We start from the raw sequence: 24,199 nt of genomic DNA, 5'->3' as shown, positions 1-24,199 counted from the left end.
TTGCACAGCAGGGCCAGGCTATGCTCTTCTCCCAAAAATGCATTCACTCCTCCCACCTTCAGTGAGGTCACTCTGGTCTTGATGGTGATACATTCCCTGATGGAGAAGTAGCCAACCAAGGCCCCGAGGTTGTAAGAAAATCTTCCCCTGATCACAACCTGGACAATGACGGCACATTGATACTGGAGGCCATGTTTAGGCCGTCAGGGAAATCTGAACACACATTCATCCCATTTAACCTTCACACGCCTTCCAGCATAGTAAAACACCCCCAAAGTCTGAAACAAAACAGCTGAACAAGAACTCACATCACAGCGACTTGGTAATTTCACTATGTCAAATTTGACCCTCTTTAGAGGAAAATGTAAAACAACCTCTTATTAGCCAAATCTGTCACTATTTCCTCAAAGGCAAATTGGTTTAATGTTCATTTGGGTAAGCATCATTCCAATTGCAGGCTTTCTCCCTACTCAGGCGCGTCCTAACATGCCCTGTCACTCACCATGCACTCACATTCCTTTGTGACTCCAAAAACACCCAACACAACAAAACTTTCCAACAGAGCAAGGAGCCCTTCTTCATCAGCACTCTCTACAGAAAATGAGAGCACCATGGTGGACATACTTGCCCTGCTTACCAGCCATTATACCTATCTTCCACCTCTTCATCTTACCAGCAGTTTCATCAGTATTGCAATTTGATCTACTGTGATTTATTCCTCTGGAATCCAACTTTTAAAATCTAATTGCCAGCCCAGCCTGGCTCACACCTATAATCCTAGCACTTTGGAAGACCGAGGTGGGCAGATCACCTGAGGTCAGGATTTCGAGACCAGCCTCACCAACATGGTGAAACCCCATCTCTACTGAAAATACAAAAATTAGCCAGGCGTGGTGGTGCATGCCTGTAATCCCAGCTACTCAGGAGGCTGAGGCAGGAGAATCGCTTGAACCCAACGGGGAGGGGGAAGGGGTTGCAGTGAGCCGAGATTCAGCCTCCGCACTCCAGCCTGGGTGACAGAGGAGACTCCATCTCAATAAATAAATAAACAAACAAACAAATAAAATCCAATTGCACACACAAAATATCCCTAGCTCTTTTCATGTACTACCTTTAGCAACAACCATGAGAAGAGGCACCTTCTTCACAGCACAGAATTAGAATTATAAAGAACCACTCCAGTTACATGGGCTAAATCACTCCAGTTCTCACCTCAGATCATACTTCTTTTGGAAGTGAGCTGGTTTCTCCTTGCTTAAATCTGTGGGCCAATGCTAATGCAATTGTATCCGATTAAGGACAGGATTTACTCTTCTAGCAGAGATAAAAGCTTAAGTCTCCAAACCTTATACCTAAAGGTGTTCTGTCCTCAATTTCCCATAAGCTCTATCAACTGAAACCCAATCATTCAACAACCTTTCTGCAAAACGAAATCTTTTGGACTTCTGTTAAATTTACTGGGCTGAGAACACAAATTTATATCTTCTCCTTCCTGTGACCTCCCCTCAAAAAAGTTAAAGGAATAAAGGGGCATAAATCCTCAGAGTCAAATGGAAAAGGGGAATCAACAGACAAGCAATTCCAACTGACGCTTGACAGGCAGGTTGCACGAAGAGCAGTTTAGCAGAAGGAAGAAAACCACAGAAGGAAATGCTGTGACATCAGCAGGAAGGGACTCGCTCCTCCCTAGACACACTGCGGGAGCCTCACGACCCTAACAGGACATCCACACCAAACAGGGTGGCAATCAGGGGCTCAGTTGGAAGTCTAAGCCCCACCGCCTTGTCTTAGGATAGCAATGTGATACCCCTAGCTAGGAGCCTAGGTCCTCATTTTCTGGAGAATTTGAATGGGAGATGCATGGTGCTTCGTGAATGTGGTGGGCAGGGCTGAACACTGTACCACTGACAGTCTGGAGATAGACACGCAGACCTCCCCACATTGGCCCCCAGACTGGTGATCACACAATTTCCCTTTGGAGAAAGCTAGCAATGATATAGGAGTTAAGAAGAAATCACTTAGGCAGATAGTAAGGGTATAGGAGTCTTTGGTAAGGCTTTTCTCTTTAATGAAAAGCAGCCTCAAATACTTTTCTAACAAAGAGCAGCCTGTAAACTCGAGCTGCTGACATAGACAAGCAAACTGGAAGCTTGCACAGGTGAATACCCACAGGAACTAGGGACCAGCCATGTTCAAGATGGCAGCTCTATCTTCCCTTCTCTTTGTCAGCCACATGTACAGTAAAGAGCAGACAAGATGGCGCCAATCAACTGAAAAGCCTATTTGCATAATAAGATTAGGGTGGGGAGATCAGCCTTCCCTGTGCGCTATGTAAACATCATACCTCATCGAACCAATCTGTGAGCCCTAAGTAAATCAGACACCACCTTCTGCAGCCTGACCATAAAATTTGCTGCAGTCCATCAACTTCCCCTTTTTTGGACAGTTCTCTCTTGAAAGAAGACGCTCTCCACTCTCCTTTCTTCTATTAAACTTTCCACTCCTTAACCCACCCACATGTGTGCATGTCCTGAATTCTTTCTCAGCATGAAACAATGAACTCCAGGGTATATACCCCACACAATGCAGCCGTTTCAATAGGCTCAGGGGAAGAACAGTCTCCAACTATTGATATTGAGAAGTCTCCTCATGAAATTGCCAACCCAGAGTGATGCTCTTAATGTGATGCAACCATCTAATGCACACATAGACGTCCCAGTAGTTAAGGTAGTTGGGTAGACAGATAGATGATAGATAGATGAACTGATGTTGTAGCAGTCAGCGTTCTTCAGAGAAACAGAACCAATAACCAAAAATCATACACACACACACACACACACACTATATATATATATATATATATATATATATATATATAAAACTACATATATTTTCCTGCAGGTAGATATACAGATGGATATATATATGTGTGTGTGTATATATATGTGTGTGTATATATATGTGTGTGTGTGTATATATATATATATGATGTGTGATGTCTGTTTGTGTGTGAGAGAGAGAGATTTAGGATATACATATATCCCAAATATTTCTGGATTGGGTATCCAAATCATTCTGAAATCCAAAAGGCTCCAAAATCCAAAACCTTTTGAGCACTGACATGACACACAAAGGAAATGCTCACTGGCACATTTTGGATTTCAGATTGTCAGATTTGGGATGTTCAATCAGTAAATATAGGTTAATATTCTAAATTTGTTTAAAAAAAATAAAAATCCAAAACACCTCAAGTACCAAGCATTTCAGATAATGGATATTCAATCTGTATTACGTACGTATATATTTATTGTATATACATACATAACTTTTAATATATGTTAATGATATAATTATATTACATATTATATATAATATAATAATATATAATTATATATTATATATCATATATTATATATTTATATAATATATGCATATTATATAAATATATGTATTATAATATTTAATTATATATATTATATATAATGTGGTCAATTATTTAAAAATTGGCTTATGTGATTATGGAGGCTGAGAAGTCCCATGATCTATCACCTGAACGCTGTCACCAGGAAAGTCAGTGGTGCAGTCTGAAGGCCTGAGAACTGGAGAACAAATGATGTTGATTGCAACCAGGTCTGAAAGGCTAAGAAGAAGGAGAACTGAGGGCAGAAGGAGATTGATCTTCTAGCTTAGGCAGGCAGGCAGAGAGCCAGGGAATTCTCCCTTTCTCCACTTTTTGTTCTGCTTAAGTTCCCAATGGATGAGAGGATGTCTGTCCACGTTAAGGAGGGCCATCTGCTTTACTTAGTCTACTAACTCAAATGTGAATCTCTTCTGGAAACACCCTCACAAACACCTCTAGAAATATGTTTAACCAGACATCTGGGCTGGGCTTTCCATGGTCCAGTCAAATTGACCCATAAAATTAACCATCACGGATGGATGGATGGATATGTAGATGGAGACGACAAATGATGGATAGATAGGTATAGGATTGGCACACCAGAGTTGAAGAAAAGTTGCTGACACAAAAGACAGAAAACTAGAAAGCATAAGAAAGGAAACACAATAGAGAGAACAGAAGAAAACATCAAAAATATCTTAATTAATGTATTCAATGTTATGACTAAATATTTCATCAATAAAACATCCAGCTCAGAAACACTGGAGAACAGAAAAAAAAAATCAGCAATTAAAAGCATGATAGCATAAATGTAAAAATTTAATAAATGATTGAAACATAAAATTTAAGAAATCTCTCATGAAGTAAGATAAAAATATGGATTTATGTGAGAATGTGTTAGAGACTCAAACAATTAATCCAGGAGGTCTAACATCCCACTTAAACTTTTCTGGAAAAAGAGATAGAGAAAACAAGTGGAAGTTATTATGGAAAAGGTAATTCAAGAACATTTCCCATATTTTAAAATAAAAACATAAATTATAAGCTAGAACGGGTGGGCTGGATGCCCAATACAAGGATTGGTAAGAGTCTACAAGGCTGAACATCTTAATAAAATTTCAGAACATTAGAGATAAAGAAAAGAAAGTTCAAGATTCCAAAGAATGGGGGAGGTGGAGGCAAACTCAAAGATCACACTTCCTAGGAGCAAATGCTGATTTTAACAATTCTGAAGGAATTCTCTTCCTAGCCAAGCTCATAATCAAGTGTGGAAGCTGATTAAAGATATTTTGAGGTGTAGAAGAATGCCAAAGGTTTTCCTCGGATGCACCCTTTCTTTGGAAGCTGCTGGAGGGTGTGATCCAGCAAAACAAGAAAATAAATCAAAAAGAGCCCCAGGAAACATTCAAGGAGGAAGAGCAGAGCAGAGAAGTCCTAGAAAGACAGAGAGCGGCAATGACGCCTGGGGGCTTCAGGAAAACAGCCGGCTGGAGAGGGTGGATGCCCTTGGGAGATTATACAACAGCTCATCCGGAAAGAAGTGAGGATATTTGTTTAGGAAATTAAACACGGGGGAGGAAAATGAGCAATTATTAAACCAAGGAAAAACAAAAAGGTAACAGAAAGGATATAATCCTGGTTCACTACTTGGTTCTACCAAGAACAATATTTATACATTCAAATAACATGGTAAGTGATACGATAAAACATCTGGGAAAAAAGGTAGCAAAAATGACTGCATTACAAGACGAAACAAAAGCAGGATGCAATCACAGTGCATGACATGCTTCTGAAAAGAACAATATTAATGCAGTTTTTTTTTTGTTTGTTTGTTTGTTTGTTTGTTTGTTTTGAGGCGGAGTCTCGCTCTGTCGCCCGGACTGGAGTGCAGTGGCCGGATCTCAGCTCACTGCAAGCTCCGCCTCCCGGGCTTACGCCATTCTCCTGCCTCAGCCTCCCAAGTAGCTGGGAGCACTGATTACAAATTTAACTACAACAATGACATAATAAAATGGGAAGGAAGGGAACTGAGAAGGGGTGGAAAATGAGAGCTAAATCCTTACACATACGCAAAAGAGGCCCTTACCTGATGTCTGAAATTGGTGAATTAATTATGGCAACACAGTCACACCATTTAGCCACATCTGAAATCTCCCGGCAAAGTTGGAAATGGTTTTTTCTTGGGAGCCTTACTGGGCAAAGAGCATGGTGGGGCCAATATCATTGAAGTTGTATTTTGTTAACTGATATTAAAGTGTTCTTTTATTCTTCAAACTATGTACATGTATCATTTTTAGTAAACATTAAATGTAAAAAGAGCAAAGCTGCCATGTTTGGGAATGCCTTTCCTAACCAGGCCAGTGATATGGTTTGGATATGGGCCCCCACCCAAATCTTATCTAGAATTGTAATCACCAATGTTGGAAGAGGGGTCTGGTGGGAGGTGATTGGCTCACAGGGGCAGATTTCCCCCTTGCTGCTCTCATGATATCGAGTGAGTTCTCACGAGGTCTGCGTGTTTAAAAGTGTGAAGCACCTCCCCCTTCACTTCTGCCTCCTCCTCTGGCCATGTAGGACGTACCTGTTTCCCCTTCACTTTCCACCATGATTGTAACTTTTCGGAGGCTTCCCCAGCCATACTTTCTGTACAGCATGTGGAACCATGAACCAGTTAAACCTCTTTTCTTTATAAATTACCCAGTTTCAGGTATTTCTTTATAGCAGTGCAAGAACAGACTAATACAGCCAGCCATGCCAGCGCCACAGTCAGGCTGAGTGTGTCACTGCTGTGCAATTGTTTACTCCATTCCGATTTACAAAATACTCTCCTATCTGTTTATGTTATTTAATTTTCACAACAGTCCTGCAAGGTCGGTAGTATTTTCTTATTTACAGATAAGGCAGTGGAGTTCAGAATGCAGGAATGGCACATCTGGGGCTATATCACAGAGCTGAGGTTTTATCTCGAGTCTGCAGCTTTAATCCTGCCTTCCTGGGATTGAAACACTGCAATTCATTCAGTGGGAGCCACTGTTCTGGAGAGGAAACATTTTGCTATTCCAAGAAACAGGTGCTAGGAAAATTTCCTAATTTTAATTGTCTAGCCCGGTCATATTTCATGTCACTGGACCTTAATCCATCCATTCTCCAGAGCTTGGTTCCCCCATGACTGACCCTCCAGAGCCTCTGTGTGACCCCACGCAAGTCACAGCTGAGGAAAGCCCCGGCTTTCCCACTGCCACCTCTAAGTGAGCTCTCATCATGGTTACCAACCAGTCCTTTCCCTTATTCTCAAGTGAATCTCACTTTCTTTCATAAGATTTGATCCTAGATTCAACTTTCTCGGGTGCCACTTGCCTTTCTAATATTCAGAATTAACAGAGTTAAATATACAACCTGTTCCCCAAACTGCCTCCCATTTTATCCAACATCCCACCATGGGTGGCTCGACTCTGATACTAAGTAACAGTGGATCCTTCCCAGGCTGTGGCTATTTCATCCCCTGAAACTTCTGTCTCAGACTCACAGTGCTCAGAAGGTATTGTTCACAATTTGGTAAAATAATAATAATAATAAAACAAACAACCTGGAGATGGTGACGAGCAGGGACTTGGAGTCCTTTGTGGGGACACACAGCCTGATGAAAGCCACAGCAAGCAATTAATGGCAGCCAAGGTCTTTGGAAATTTGTTATAGCTCTAGTACCCTTGAGTGACTGCATTGGAAAATTGGTCATTCTGTGGGCATTAATGAACAATTTTCTGTCAGAGTGCAAGGTGCATTCTTGAAGAAAAGAATGACAAAAAGAATTCCATTCCCAGTGGATTCTATTTCACAATCCATTTCATTCTGCACATTGAGAAGGAAATTTGGGAATACCATCATCTGCCAAGAAGAACACTCTCAGTTATTTTCTCCCCAAATAGGAAAAACCAACCAAGGATCCACGGACAGCTGGGTGTCCAGGCTCCGAATAACCAATCACAGCAACCCCAGCGATCCACGGACAGCTGGGTGTCCAGGCTCCGAATGACCAATCACAGCAACCCCAGCGATCCACGGACAGCTGGGTGTCCAGGCTCCGATGACCAATCACAGCAACCTCCGCAACACAGCGTAAGACATCCCGTGCGGGGCTGCGGGCCACTGGTCTCATTCAGGTTTGTTAGACAAATAAGCACCTGCGATAAGGCAATTAGGCTTCGTTTAAGTCAGTCACAACTGATTAATTCGGATTGTCTCTGAGCAGGTATTCCCTTAAAAAGCATAAAGATCCAGAAAGAAGTGTCAGTTTTGAGAAATCTAATTATGGGCATGCATGGTATGTCACACTAGAAAACCAAAACGAAGTTTTCACGATATAAAATTGTTCACTGCAAAGAAAATCTGTAATCGTATTTACAATTAAAATACTATTACCTAAAACAATTAGCTTAAAAGTATCCTCCACTCCTTCCAATGCTCATATATTTCCCAGAGATAAAATATAATACAGTAAAATTAAATATTGTAATTAATATTTTAGTTTAGCATTTTATAATAATATTTTATTAAATAGAAACTTGTTTTGAATCTCAAATGGATGAAATGTAGGCCTCCAGTACACAATGGAAGAAAATTCAAAATTTTTGCTAATAATTAATTTTCTTCTTGAATGGTAATTTTTTTCATTTATACATACATTTATTCTAAGACATACCTATAAAATAAGAAAAAACAAGTATTAAGGGTGGAATTCAGCCAGGTATGGGGGCTCACGCCTGTAATCCCAGTACTTTGGGAGGCCGAGGCAGGTGGATCAGGAGGTCAGATCAAGACCATCCTGGCTAACACAGTGAAACCCCATATCTACTAAAAAAATACAAAAAAATTAGCCAGGCATGGTGGTGGGCACCTGTAGTCCCAGCTACTAGGAAGGCTGAGGCAGGAGAATGGTGTGAAGCTGGGAGGCGGAGCTTGCAGTGAGCCGAGATCGCACCACTGCACTCCAGCCTGGGTGACAGAGCAAGACTCCGTCTCAAAAAAAAAAAAAAAAAAAAGAGTGGAATTTAACCCAAGAAAAATGGACAACATCTATGAATAGACAATTCAGGACAGAGGAAATGCAACTGATAGATATGATCCCATGAAAAGACACCTAACCCCTCGAGAAATCCAAAAAGAAAAGAAGAGGCATGCATATCATCAGATGAACCCATCTCTTTAAAATCTTCACTAATTCCAGGACTGACACAGGTGCAGGCAAACAAACACAACCAGATTTGCTGATCAGAGGATGCACGGCCTTGGAGACTGATCTGGCAACACCCATTCAACTCAACACTGCACACCTGCCCATTCGCCTAGTGAGATTTTTTTCTTTTTTCTTTTCTTTTCTTTTTTTTTTAACAGAGTCTCGCTCTTTCATCCAGGCTGGAGTAAAGTGGTGCGATCTCGGCTCACTGCAACCTCTGCTGCCCGGGGTTCAAGTGATTCTCCTGCCTCAGCCTCCTGAGTAGCTGGGATTACAGGCGCCTACCACCACATCCAGCTAGTGAGATCTTTTTCAAAGCCCCGACATGTGTATGCAGACAGGCACATACACATCTATGTATAGATATGTGTGGATGTGTGTGTATGCACACTATGTATATATAGTGCCTATATATATATATATGGAGAGATCAAATGTGAAATTGTCCATGAGAAAAAAATAAAAATAAAAAGCTAAAAACAATCTGAATGCTGAATAAATTATATGACATCTATACATATTAAGTTGCATATTTCAGGCTGTAAAAACTCAAACAGCACAAAACAGCTTAAGAACAGAAATGTTGGCCGGGCGCGGTGGCTCAAGCCTGTAATCCCAGCACTTTGGGAGGCCGAGGCGGGCGGATCACGAGGTCAGGAGATCGAGACCATCCTGGCTAACACGGTGAAACCCCGTCTCTACTAAAAATACAAAAAACTAGCCGGGCGAGGTGGCGGGCGCCTGTAGTCCCAGCTACTCGGAGGCTGAGGCGGGAGAATGGCGGGAACCCGGGAGGCAGAGCTTGCAGTGAGCTGAGATCCGGCCAATGCACTCCAGCCTGGGTGACACAGCGAGACTCCATCTCAAAAAAAAAAAAAGAACAGAAATGTTTTAAGAGCAACAAAAATCTCCCAGAAGTATGCCAACATCTCTGCCCTCAAACTTCAGTGGTCAGAGGTGACACTGCCAGTTCCTAAACCAGCCACCGTCAGAGAGGGAGTACCTGCATTAAAAAAAAAAAAATCTCTCAAACCGTAGTTTGGAGGATCAAGCCGTTATGTGTATGAGCCACGGCTCTGTCTGCACATAACATTGCTATTAGCACAAACATATTGTCATGTCTTTAAATGGGAATTTGATACCACTTTTTACCAGGAGAGTGTTTTCCTTCAAAGAACACAAGGTTCTTTATGCAAGCCCAACCTGGTTTGGGAACTGACGTCATGAGAGTCATCCCTGGTTTGAAAGAAGACAGCGACAGCAATGCTAGGGAATGGTGCAACTTTCAGTCAAACTGAATTTTTGTTACCATTGGTGTTCTTGAAACAAACACAAATCTCTGTGAAGTAACAAGAATAAATGGTCTAAATCAGAGAAGAATCAAAGACGCTGTACATTCACCTACCTGCTGATGTAAATGTATACATTTCCTCTGGAGTTTGGACTCAACAGAGTCTGGAGTATTAGAACAGCCCTTCTGCTCCAGCCGAGAGCTTTGGGAGATGCAGGAGGAAGAAAAAGCAGGGGGGCAAAAACCCACTTAAAAAAACAAAAGGCTAAGTATATTTGGAGAATAAACTGTCAGAAATTTGTGACCAACATTTTGCCCAAATATGGTTGCAGATTTTTTAATTCAGATTCTTCTACATATTAATAACGTAATTAATAACTCGAGTCATCATTTTAGACCAATAAAACAGTTTTTCCTCCCTCGAAACCTTGTCAGTGAACATGACTTCCCAAAGAACCAAAAGAATGCTGTGAGCTTCCTCCACTCTTCTCCCTGCCAGTAGGTGGTGAGGTTTTCTCAGCTACTGACCACGTTCTGCCCCACCTCCCTGCCCAGACATACTGGGTTCACTCTCAGTTCCTTATGTTTTTGTATCAAATTAAATTAACCGGTTGGATACTGACAGGCCACAAATCAATAGTAGACGGAAATCCTGAAAAGATTCACGGGCGAGTTCTCTCTCGGGAGGGCAGTCTTGAGGATGCACGAGCTTGCCTGCCAGGATATGTGGAGATGGGTTTGTTATGGTTTCTGATTCCCCCCTGCTCACTGCGTGACCTCTTCAGATGTTAGCCATGCTCACTAATTCAGGCTCAAAAGACAATGGAGGGAGGGCACGTGAACCATGTGATTTACCAACAGGGATGATGGAGAAAGGAAGAGACTGTGATCAACGCGAGCTTTACGCTGATCAAATATCCAAACGTGAACACACAAACTGGAGTGACAACTGGATGGGCAAACTCTCTCAGGTCACCTCGCAGTTCTCCCTACACCCTCCAAAATTTCACAACAGGACAGAGGAGCCCAAACATGAATTAAAATGTCCTTGACTCAGACAAGTAAGCAAATAAAAGCCACTGTCCACCATATCCTGCGAAGGTTCATAGGCATTTATTATGTGCCTGTGGGAACAGGTACTATTTAACCAACCACATTACCAAATTCCTGCCTATGGGAGCCACACAAAGTGAGGAATGCCTGTAGTCTCTCTTTCTTTCTTGTTTACTTCCATCTAATTTACAGTTCAATCCGGTGTGTGTTCATGTCTTTCTAATACCACTTAGCCTGCATTTTCTCTTTTTATTTAAATCAACATTTTTATTTTTGGAAAAACTAATTTTTAAGCCATCTCTAGTGATCTGTTATTTTCTATTGTATTCCTCTTGCTTTGATATTTGTTATGTTCTCCTTTGTGCTTTATTTGAAATTATTCAATTGTTTATTTTCTTTAATTGAAGTCTATAATTAATAATTTTTGAATATTTGTATTTAAAACTAAGAACTTTCCTTTGCTATTTAGATACATAGTGCATTTGTTATTGTCCAATACAAAGAATTTCACTTTTTTATTCAACTGCATTTTTAAAAATAAATTATTTTGAATTACTTTCACAATAAAAATTATATTTATTTATAATAGATGTAAATTTAAATTAATACAATATAAACACTAGATATATGTCAATATACATCAATATCTACAATAGATATAAACCATGCTCCATGGAAAAACAATCACTAAATAAAAGCATAATGAAGAATATTTTTTAAAATACTTGAATGTCACGACTCTGAAATGATCATCTTCTATGTTGCTAATTATCCGTCACATACCACCTTCCCATGTTCTTATGCACATGCACTCGTGTACACGTGTGCACACACAAGTAAACGTAATCATATGACCCTTATGATTTTTAATAATTATAAGCTTGATTTTCAAATGTGTAATTTGGGGGACAAAATAGTATTTCACCTTTTATCTCTAATTGCATTGTGCCATTGTTGGCAATGATGATCTTTATTATATAAATCTCTTGGATTTATTAAGAATTCCTTTGTGGCCCACTTATGAATAATTTTTTAAATCTTCTATTTATTAATGAATACATGCATTATTTGTTATTTGCACATGTGTGTATACCAACAAGATTGGTTGTATTATTTAAATAATCTACAGCTTTACTTTTTGTCACCCTCATCTGTCAATGAGCCTTAGGGATCACTCCCACTCTGATTACTGATTTTTCAACTTCTACTTGTAATTCTGTTGAGTTATGTCATGTAGTTTGCAAGACTACAAAGTTAGGTGCATACAAGGTTGTAACTGCAGTATGTTACTGACAGATTATTGCTTTTATCATCTATTAATGCATAACTTTTCCTAAAATTATACTTTATTCCATAACATAGCTATATTAATTTTGTTTCAGATGATACTTTTCTGTATGCATTTTCCTAAGATTTTATCCGTAACCTTTAAGTGTAACTGTGCTTTAAGCATGCCTTACAAATTGCATATAGCAGGATTTTTTCAGTATCAAGTCTCTGTCTCTTAAGAAGTGAATTTTATCTGTTTTCAGTTACTGTGATTACTGATAAATTTCTACCACCTTATTCTGTGTTCTCCATGTACTATTTTTAATTTTTATACTGTATTTCTTTTTTCTACCTTCTGTTTGGTAAGTCATCGTCTTTTTAATCCCTATTTTTCCTCCACTTCCCTAAAAGTATTATATCCCATTCTATTATTTTAGTGATTACTTTTATTTTTTTCCAACTTCCATATTTTTTGTATTTGCTAACAAAATATAAAGTTACTCTATTTTCATACACTCTCACCAAACAAAACTTACAAATCCATAATTTTCCTACAAAATCCCTCTCCCAAATTTCATATTACTATTGTCTAATATGTATTTTCAATCCATCTTGCTTTCAAATTATGAAAAAATACCTATAACATTTTCACAGCAACGTGATTTTACTCATGTCGATCCAATAGGAATTAGTGGAGGCAACATGAATGCTGTTGGGTTGATGTTACATGAAAGTAAAGGGTTGATATGGGGCAAGCTTGAGGACTGCACCCAAGAGCATGGACTCAAGTTGCCTGAATCTACGCTCAGATTAGCCACAGTTCCAAATGGACTTTTAAAGGCAAAAGGGGAACAGGGAGTGGGCTGATGCAAATACTATTCCTGTCAGGAATAACTGGCTTACAGGAATAGTACTAAGTAGTGATTGGCTACACACTGTTAGTCTACAAGACATGGGTTATAATGTCCAGCACGGCATTATTAGGTTAATTCATAGCAACCTGTAGCAAAAGCAGGCAGCTCTGAGAGACGGGCACACAGCTCAAGGGAAGAAGAAGTGGGGCCTGGTTGCTGCCTCCTTGTAACGTCTCTGTGGGGCTGATAATGAAAAGGACTTGCATTCCTCACATAAAACTTCTTTTTTCTCATTTATTTAATCACCATTGCTTCTTTCTACCACTTCTTCCCCTCTAGGTGTGCTTTTCTTCTTACTGGAGCATATCCTTTAGTTGTTCTTTTTTATTAGCAAGGACATTTAGTGTGTCTGAAAATGCTTTTCATATTGCCCTTACTTTGAATGAAAGTCAGCGTGGTACAGCATTGCAAGCCTGTTCTTAACCACTGAAGACACTCCATTGTCTTCCACCATCAGCTGTCCTGTGGTTGGTAATGGGAAAGTCGCTTTAATTGTTGTTACTCCTTTTCAGGTTATCTGGGATTCCCTCTCTCTCTCTCTCTCTCTCTCTCTCTCTCTATCTCTCAGCTTTCGTGATTCTGTTTGTCCTTAATATTGTTACTGTAGCATTCTTTTTTTTTTTTTTTAGATGGAATCTCGCTCTTTAGCCCAGGCTGGAGTGCAGTGGCATGATCTCGGCTCACTGTAAGCTCCACTTCCCGGGTTCACGCCATTCTCCTGCCTCAGCCTCCCAAGTAGCTGGGACTACAGGCACCCACTACTACGCCCGGCTAATTTTTTTCAATTTTAATAGAGATGGGGTTTCACCGTGTTAGCCAGGATGGTCTCAATCTCCTGACCTCGTGATCTGCCCGCCTTGGCTTCCTAAAGTGCTGGGATTACAGGCATGAGCCACTGTGCCCAGCCTACTGTAGCATTCTTAGGTACATTTGTCTTTATTCATTCTGCTTAGGATTCAAAATTCTTTCTCAGTGTGAGGATTTGCGAAATTTATCCACTGTTACCCCTTTAATTTTTCTGTGGTTCTGCACCAATATTCACATTAGTCCTGGAACAAACTGCCGACTCACCCGCACAGTTGGCGTCCCTCCAAATTAAGGATGTGGTGAAATTCTAATATCTTATTTAGTCATCTTTCCATCCTTTACTTTGGGGTGAGAGGGGGCAGGCACAGTGGGAGCCATGAAGAGCTGAGCCAGGCTCTGCTCCTTTGCTGAACCTCCCAGTTTCAAATGTATGAGGAATATATGAATGTCTGGTAGCTGCCCGTGAATGTGTTTGCTGTTTTCTACTTGTATTTCCCGTGGTATTGTGACAATCATTCTAAGATTTAGCTTCTCTCTATCACCTTCAACTTGAATTCTCCTGTGTTACTTTTATAGTTCAAAGAAAAAGTATGTCCTGTCTCCAGCTCCCGCTAAGCTCCTCGACGGAGAGATGTCATCACCATTATCTTTGAATGTTCCCCTACTGACCCTAGTACAGGACCCTAAGCAGGTCGGAAACTTGGACAATGTGATGACCCAACTGGTGGCATCCCTAGAACTGGACACACCTGGATTCCTACCTGGGTCTGCGATGGCCGAGGTGGAGGACAAAGGTGGGCGCCTGGCTCCTGTGCATGTGAATGTGTGGAGTGAAAACCAGCCAAGAAAGAAGAGGACAGGCTCCCTGCACCACTCACTTCAAGGCCGTTCTCTTGAGAACCTGAAATGGCAGGTCAGTTCTGGTCATATGAGTCTCTTCCCCATAGGAAGCGAAAAGAGGTCAGAGTGATTTATGTCACTTGATCTATAACTCAACAGTGACTTCTGGCTCCTGTCGTGCTGTGCTGGATCCGGTGAAGTGATTTCAAATGCGTCTGTGCAGCATAAGGAGAGGCCAGCCAAAGGCGTGACTGTCTTGATCAGAAACGGAAGGTGAATCACTTTACATGGGAAAGATACATGAGCATTCATAGAATGTTTGATTTGCTGTGAAGGCCATGTATAAACACCTACATACACACGTGTGCACATACATACATACTCCACATTCTCTAGGAAATTTGAGTACAGTCAAGAGTTTCATGGCTCAGAAATTAGCTGGAATAATTTCCTCTGCTAAGTCGTATGAATTATATTTCAAGTAGTGTTCCCTGGCTCTCAGCCTTCTCTACATGCTAAGTGCAAAAAGAAAAATTATAATCAATGTTCCTTCAAGTTATTTTCCCAAACTGAAGGGCACTGAGTGATTGGCATTAACATCCCATAAACATAATCCATTATATGATGCTACAACTACCTTTATCTTTTTATTGGACAGTTTACCAGGAAATGTACCTTTTCGGAAGTCAGGAGGTCTGAGCTCCTCATCCTATCTCTAGGCTATAGTTTCCTTATCAGAAAATAGGGTCTTTGGGCTGAGAGATTCCTCTGGCTCCCCCGTTGCTATGCTCTGAGAGTCTGCTGATGTGCCCTCATGGACATCAAGAGATCAGTCAGTTCTCATTTCCACTGTACAGGATGTTGAAATGAAAATCCCCTTTTTATGGAAAATGCCATCTCCCTGTTGATTGCGGGTATCTCGTGTTTCTGTAACAGCTGAAAACAACAATAACTGCAACAATAGCAACCTTCCCTTTTGGGCGCTGACAATGCCTCATGCACAGTAAGAGCACGAGTTAAATAAAAATGTATTCTCCACGTAACGGCAGCGTGTTCCTTCTTCCCTTTTTCAACATTTGTGTTATCATTACAATATTCCCAGCTGTGTTCTAAGTGCCACGGGAAGTACAGAGGTGCCCTCACATGCCCCATGTCCTCCCCTTAATTTGGGCGTCTGGACAGCGTGGCTTGCCTGGGACAGTCCCAGACTCCACCTGCTGCCCGGGAGTACTTATCAGTAGCAGTCTCACTCCCTCCCAAAGGGTCTCACTTCGGACAATCACTTAGACTGGCACCTTACCTTGAAGAAACTGGCAATCTAGAACGGGAGCCAACAGATCTATGACAGTGATTCCGATACAAAGCCTAAAGCACCAACTGCCCCAGGAGAATGGAGAGATGGTGCTGGGCATGCAGGGAAGGCAAGAAGTTTCCAGCCCAGGATGTAGGAAGGTTTTGTGGCCTGCAGATGGTGGACCCGGAGGATATCCACCTCAGAAAGAAGGACATTCAGCAGAGGCAGGGATGGAATCAAGTGTGAGTTCCACGGTCCGGTCAGCTGAAGCTACACAAGGAAACGTGAGCTGTAGCTGTAGGGAGGTGTGGACCATTCTCCATGCTGAGTCAGAGACGGGGATGGAAGCTGGGATCCATGAAACTCCTCTCTGCCTCACTCTCGTCTCCTAGCAAGTGGGAGCAATAGCTGTCTCCATGCCTCCGGGGGTCCTTATGAGGAAATGAAGCAAACAGCGTGCTTACAGGGGAACCGAAGGCAGCTGTGAGTTTAGAGAGATGTTTCTCGGGCACCTGGGGCCTGGGGGTGGGTAGGCAAGAAGATGAGAAAAGTGGTTCTGCCAACAAAAAAAAGAAAAAAAACAAAAAAAGAGAAATGAGCAAAGATCTGCCAAAAACAAAAAAAAAAGAGAGAGAAATGAGCAAAGAAGCAGGCAGTTCCCTCTACATTTTTAGGCGTCACATAAACTACCCGTTTCATCAGTGCTTCCAGAAACCTGGCGTGCTGTAGGTACCAAGTAAATGCAAATGTGACTGAATATCACCATCATAATATGCAAATCTAAACAAATAGTGCGGCATGGGATTTCGGAGAGAGAAGAACCTGAGAGTAGAGGAAACCCACGCTCAGGAAGGTTGCCCGAGGCTCTCAACACTGGAGGGTGTCACAGGCAGCCACATTCCCTGGGGTCTTCGCCACAGCACACAGGCTTATTTGACTTTCAAATGTGTAAAGTCATATTATTTCCGGAGCCTTTTTTTTTTTCTTTTTTAGAGAAAAATAATTCAGTTGCCCTGTATCCCAATCTTCCTAGAGTTCTGACACTTCAATTTTCATAACATTTATCTTAGCCTCAAAGTGTTGTGTAGCATTAAATATGTGTGTGATTACCACGAATTGCAATTAACCTTGTTTTGAAAACTTCCAACCTCCTTTGGGATAATTGAAGGCATGGTAGGGGTTAGAAATCGTTTCTCTAGTCCTCCACTAATTCTCCCAGAAGGTGTGACATGCATGAAAATGCAACTCTCGTCATTTTAGCGTCCAGATCTGGGAACACTGCTCTGAGGCATCACATAAAACCCTGCCCAGGGTGTGTGGAAGATCCTGTGTGTGTGCACTCAGAGCTGAAGGAGGCAGGAATGGTGCAGAAGCCCATGTCAGAGCCACAGAATGGGGGTGGGGGGTGCTGAGGGATGCCTGCTCAAGGCAGGGAGACAGAAAGACGGGTGATGAAAGGGATGTGGGATGATTTTAGCCTCGGGCATAAGGCAGAAAGCACCCATTTCTCATGAAGATTGTATCATTTATCCCTGAATTGAAAATTTTCACTACACATACCAAAAAGGAGAGGCAAGAATTAGTGAATTTTAATAAATAATTATTGAGCACCTTCTTTGTGCCAGACACTATCTTAAGTGCCGGGATGGAGAGAGTTATTGGGGGAAATATAAAGATAAATAAGTCATAATCCGTATCCTACAGGAGCCTCTGCTGCTCGCATGTATAATTCAAGGCAGATGTGCTAAGTCTTAAAAGAGGAGGAAATGTTTATCCCCGACTGAGCTATGTCAGGGAGAACAAGGCATTTCATCTGGATCCTAAGAAAAGAAGAAGACTGAGCTCATAACTGGGGGAGGAGAGTAGAGACTTTGCAGACACAAAGAGCAGCAGAAGCAGAGGCGAGAAACCAGGCAAGGGAGGGCAGGTTCCCAGGACAATTGGTGACCTGGTTAGTGGAGCAGAAGCTTGTGAGAGGGTGCAGCGAAGGACGAACTCACCAAGCAGGGCTCGCCTCTGACTCCCCTGCCACAGCCACAGACACACTCACACAACCTCACAAATGCACATTCACCCATATGCACAATCGCAATTGCACACTCACACATACACACAAATGAACTCACACACGCTCGCCTATCACACGTGCACACATTCACAAATGCACACTTATACACATACTTGCAAATGCACACTCACACATACACACAAATGCACACACACAAAAATGAATTCACACAAGCTCACATACCACACATGCAGTTACAAATGCACATACACACGAATGCATATTCACCCATACACACACTAACAAATGCACACTCACATGCACTCAAATGAACTCACACACTATCACACGTGCGTACACTCACAAATGCACACAGCTGCACATGTGCACACATATCCTCTCACATGCACGCGAGAATGCCCACACACTTACACATCTACACACATATGCGTATGCATACACACACATATAGATGTGCACACATGCACATATACTTGCACACTCACATACTGATTCTTACACATGCACACACTCCCATACAGGCACATACTCCCACTCTCTCACATGCTCACATGCACACACATGCTTACACACACACACACGCTTATGCACACACACACACGCGCACACACCTACAGTAGGGAGAGCTGCAGCCTCCCAAGGAGTCAGGCTCACTGCCCTCCCTTGTCAGTGCCAGCAAGCTCGCAATACAGGCTGGGGCAGAAAAAAGCAAGATTTCTGTGGGCATAATAAGGAAATGCTGGTTGACAAGAGTTGAAATGAAAATCTTAGGCACCCCTGAAGACAGTCTTGGGCAGGAGATTAATCCTCACAGTGCTAGATGTGCCCACTCTGTAGAGACCTAAAGGGAAGCAAATGCAGCCAGCATGACAAAGCCCTTCTGTACATCTTTTCCACTCCAATTAGAGTCTCAGAACTCACCGCTCCCTCCTTGGTACTAAATACCTGCTCACAGCATGTGCAGAGACTGTGAGTGACAGGGAACATGAGAAGAAATGATGACACTGAGGAGGAACACATGACTGAGACAGAGAGCCCTCTGGGCTCCAGGCTGCATGGCTCCCTGCCTCTGAGTGTACCTGGACTGTGTGACCCAACCCCCAGACTCAGTTTTCCATATTCTTCCTCCTTTGTTGTGTGACCCTGAATGGCTGGGACCTACACTGGAGGACGCTTGTAGATGTTATGGCTACTGATGCTACTCAAAGGCCTAGATGCTTGAATGGAGGTACATTCACTAAAGAAATTTAGTGTGTGTTTTAAACTCCTCCTACTTGCCCCACCTCCCACACAAAACAGATCCAGGTAAGTATAAACACCGTTTTCCATACAGTCAAGAACAGAATACACAAACCATGAAAATACAAATGATTTCGGGCAAGTAGATATTGGAAAAAGAGAAATGTAAGAAAGGAAAACTATAAGCCAATCTCACATGTAAATGCAAAAGGCTAAATAAAATATTGCCAAACTAAATATGAAAATATATTAAAAGATATCAAATAAGGTTTATATCAATAAGGCAGGGATGGTTTACACATTATGAAGATATTATTATAATTTACCACATTATGATATTAAAGGAGAAAACACTTATAATCATCTTAACATATGCACAACAAATTGATAAAATTCAAAACCCATTAGTGATTTTTTAACTTATTCATTGAGAGAGAGAGAGACAGAGAAAGAGAGAGACCTTCCATACTAGGAGAAAGGATAGCAACTAATAAGCCAGAACAAACATATTTAATGTTGAAACTTCAAAGTCAGGAAGAAGCTAGTGCCTGCACATCTTTCTATTACATAGAATTAGCCTTATATAAAAGGTTCTCGCCATCTCAATAACAACAGAAAAAGAGAACTGAAAAAGAATAAAATTGAATTGTCATTATGCATAAACATATGATTATCAAGAGAGAAAATGTCTTAAATTTCCAGTCACCATATTAGAACTAATAGAAAAGTTCAGCAAGGTCACTGGCTGCAAAGTCAATATAGCAAAATCAGTTATACAGGCAAGAAACATAGAAAAGTGTAATTTTTTAAAGACACCATTTAGTTCTCAAAAAAAATGATTTGGATTTCTAAAAAGGACCCAGAAGGTAGATTGAAGAGAGTCCATGGACTGAATTTGGAGTAATTTAAACATCAAAATAAATAATAAAAGAGTGAATTGTAATTATTTAAATCTATTTTTTAAAAAAGAATCTATTAATCTCTTCTGATACTAAAAATTACCTGAAGAGAAGGTCTTCAGGATAAAGAAATGGTACCTTACTGATGAGAAAAAACAATAATAAAAATAGATATCATCAAGATGGCTGGTTAGAGGCACCCAACACTTACCTCCTTCACAAAGAAGGACCAAAACAACAAACAGGTAACCACGTGTCAAACAGAGGATCTAAAGGAGAACACTGGAATTCATCAAGGGAATGACAAAGACCTTCTAAGGCACAGAAACTCAAGAAGACAGCACAGAGATGGAAGCAACACAGCTGGCTAGGATCTGGGATCAACTCATGGTCAAGTGGAAATCCCTGTTGTGGGGAAAATATAAGGAGGAGGTCCAAAGAGCTCTCATCTTCAAGACAGACACCTGCAGTGCTGGCTACAGGAGAGCCCCTCAGCCTTCACAAAGCCCTGAACCCTGTATAAGAAGGTGTCTGGAGTCCATGCTACTGCATTGCCCCAGAAAGGGAATCCACACTGGGACACACCCCCTTCCCAGGCCCACAGGACCCATACCGCTGCAGTAGGGTACCATTTTGAGAGCAGAGTCCAGAGTCCATCTTGCCCTGGGGGTTAATAGCCCCTGCATCTCCACATCCCTGGGGCCTAGCTGACATTCCCTCACCTCCACCCAGAGGGCTACAACATCGCAACACCTGCTGAACTCAGTGATACAACCCTGGCGTTTGGTCTCTGGCACTCAAGTCCGCACAGCACCCTACACTGCAGGGAATAAGTGGTCCAGCACATCAGGGAGGCTGCTCCCGACAAATATAAAGCCGAAATACATGCTTCCCAGAGCCTGAGATTCACCTTCCTGGGTCTGCAGCTGCCAATAGCAACCTTGCCTCTCTAGCAGTGAGGTCACCACACAACTGTGCATTCCACCCAGGAACATGAGTACCAGCCTGCTTTGACCCCACTGCTGCCACCACCAGCCTACATGTGCCATTCAGGGACCTAAGGACTGGACCACCTGATGTCCCTGTCCCCAGCAAAAATGCTCCACAGAAAGAAATGCACAAACAAATGCAGCCTAAGACACTGATGAACTCACAGACACTGCTAATATTAATTAGAGCTGAAGAAATCTTACGGAGATAACACCACTGCATCCACCCAGGACCAAAGCCATAGCACTCCACCCAACCAACAGTGTAGACAGATCTACAAGAGAAAGTCTTTCCCCACAAAAGCTACTCCACAAAACTTGATGAGTCAACTGTTAACACTAGATCCATGTAGAGGCACTAGATTAATGTAAGAACAAAAGAACAAAAAAGGAAGGAAACATGACAGCTCCAAGGAACACAATAATTCTCCAGTAACATACCCCAAAGAAAAGAAAATATATGAAATGCCTGAAAAGGAATTCAGAATAATGATCTTAAGGAAACTCAGTGAGAAGGAAGAGAACACAGGTAGGCAGTACAAAGAAATCAAGAAAACAATTCATGAAATGAAAAAAGTTCAAAAACAAAGATATCATAAAATAATAAAACATAAATCTTGGAACTGAAGAATTGAATGAAGGAAATTCAAAATACAGTTGAGAGCTCCAATAATAGACTACATCAAGCAAAAGTAAAAAGTTCTGAACTTGAAGATAGATAGTTTATCTTTTGAATAATCCAGTCAGACAACAAAAAATAATGATGAATTGTTAAAGGATGAAGAAAGCCCACATGATACACATGATATATGAGACACCACAAAGTAAATTTATATTCACATATGGGAGTTCCAAAATTATAAGAGATTGGAAAAGGCAAAGAATAACTATTTCATGAAATAATAGCTCCTAAGTATTGGGAGAGATAGAGACATCTAAACAAAGGAAACTCAAAGAATCCCAAAATCATTTATCCCCCCGATAAAAGTCCTCTTCAACACCAGCAAGAGAAAAGCTTCTAGACACATATAAGAGAATCCTTATCAAACCAATATATATATATATATATATATACACTTCTTTTTTTTTTTTTTTTTTGAGATGGAGCCTCACTCTGTTTCCCAGGCTGGAGTGCAATGGTGCAACCTGGGCTCACTGCAACTTCCACCTCCTGGGTTTAAGTGATTCTTGTGCCTCAGCCTCCCAAGTAGTTGAGATTACAGGCACATGCCACTATGCCTGGCTAATTTTTGTATTTTTTTTTTTTTTAGTAGAGACAAGAGTTTCATCATGTTGGCCAGGCTGGCTTCAAACTCCTGACCTCAAGTGATCTGCCTTCCTCAGCCACCCAAAGGGCTGGGATTACAGGTATGAGCCACCACACCTGGTCACATTAGACTTTTTTAGCAGAAATTTTATATGCCAGGAGAAAATGGGATGATATATTCAAAGTGCTGAAAGAAAGCAACTGCTAATCAAGAATACTATGCCAAGCAATTCTAACCTTCAGAAATGAAGGAGAAACAAAGTCTTTTCCAGGCAAGCAAAAACCAAGGAAAGTCATCACCACTAGACCATCCCTGAAAGAAATGTTTAAGAACACCCCAGACCTGGAAGCAAAAGGATATAGATCATGATAAAAACACATGAAAGTAAAAAACTCACTGGTAAATCAGACACACAAATGAGAAAGAGAAAGGAATCAAACAATATCACTATAAAGAAAAAACCCCATCAAACCAAAAAGATAAAAAATAAGAGAGGAAGAAAGGAGCAAAGGGTATACAAAACGCATAGAAAATAATTACCAAAATGACAGAAGTAAGTCCTCATAACAATAACAGCCCTCAGTGTAAAGAGTTTAAATTTTCCAATTAAAAGATATATACTGGATAAATTGATAAAAACAAGACCCTACTATATATGCTGCCCACAAGAAACTCACATTACCTGTAAAGACACACATTGACTGAAAGTGAAAAGATAGAAAAAGGTATTCCATGCAAATGGAAAACAAATGTATGCAGTAGCAGCTACACTTATTTCTTACAAAATATACATTAAGTTAAAAAAACATTAAAAGAGACAAAGAAGGTCATTAGATAATGGCAAAGGTATCAATTCACTAAGAAAATACAAAATTGTAAATATATATTCACCAGTACTAGAGCACACAGAGATTTAAAACCTATTTTATTAGAGCTAAAAAGAGAGGTAGACACTAACACAGTAAGAGCTGGGGGACATCAACACCCAATTTCAGCACTGGACAGATGATCTAGGCAGAAAATGAACAAAGATACTTTGCACTTAAACAGTATTGTGGACATAATGGATCTAGGAGATATTTACAGAATATTTTATCCAACAGCTGCAAAAATACACATTCTTCTCATTGGTCCATGGAAACTTCTTGAGGATAGACCATATGTTAGATCACAAAACAAGTTTCAAAATAATTTGTTAATAAAAATCATATCAATTATCTTCTCAGACCACAATGGAATAAAACTAGAAATCACTGACAAGAGGAACTTTGGAAACTATACAATTACATGGAAATTGACATGTATTTGTCAATTGACGTGCTCCTCACTAACCAAATGGTCTATGAAGAAACTAAGAAGGAAATCAAAAAAAGTCTTGAAACTAGTGAAAATAAAAATGCAACATATCAAAACCTTTGGGAGACAAACAAAAGCAGTACTAATTGGGAATTTTATAACAATAGCACCTACATCATAAAAGTAGGAAGATTTCAAGTAAATAACCTAACAATGCATCTCAAGAAACTAGAAAAGCAAAAACAAACAAAACCCTAAAAGAGTAGAAGGAAAAAAACAATAAAGATCAGAGAAGAACTAAACAAAACAGATATAAAAATACCCATAAAGATTAATGAAACAGAAAAAAAAGGCTTTTTGAAACTAGATAAATCATTA

This window comes from Trachypithecus francoisi, unplaced genomic scaffold (assembly GCF_009764315.1).
Source record: "Trachypithecus francoisi isolate TF-2019V2 unplaced genomic scaffold, Tfra_2.0 Lachesis_group17, whole genome shotgun sequence".
Classification (NCBI taxonomy): domain Eukaryota; kingdom Metazoa; phylum Chordata; class Mammalia; order Primates; family Cercopithecidae; genus Trachypithecus; species Trachypithecus francoisi.
The sequence above is the reverse complement of the archived record's forward strand: the minus strand, read 5'-3'. Positions refer to the sequence as shown.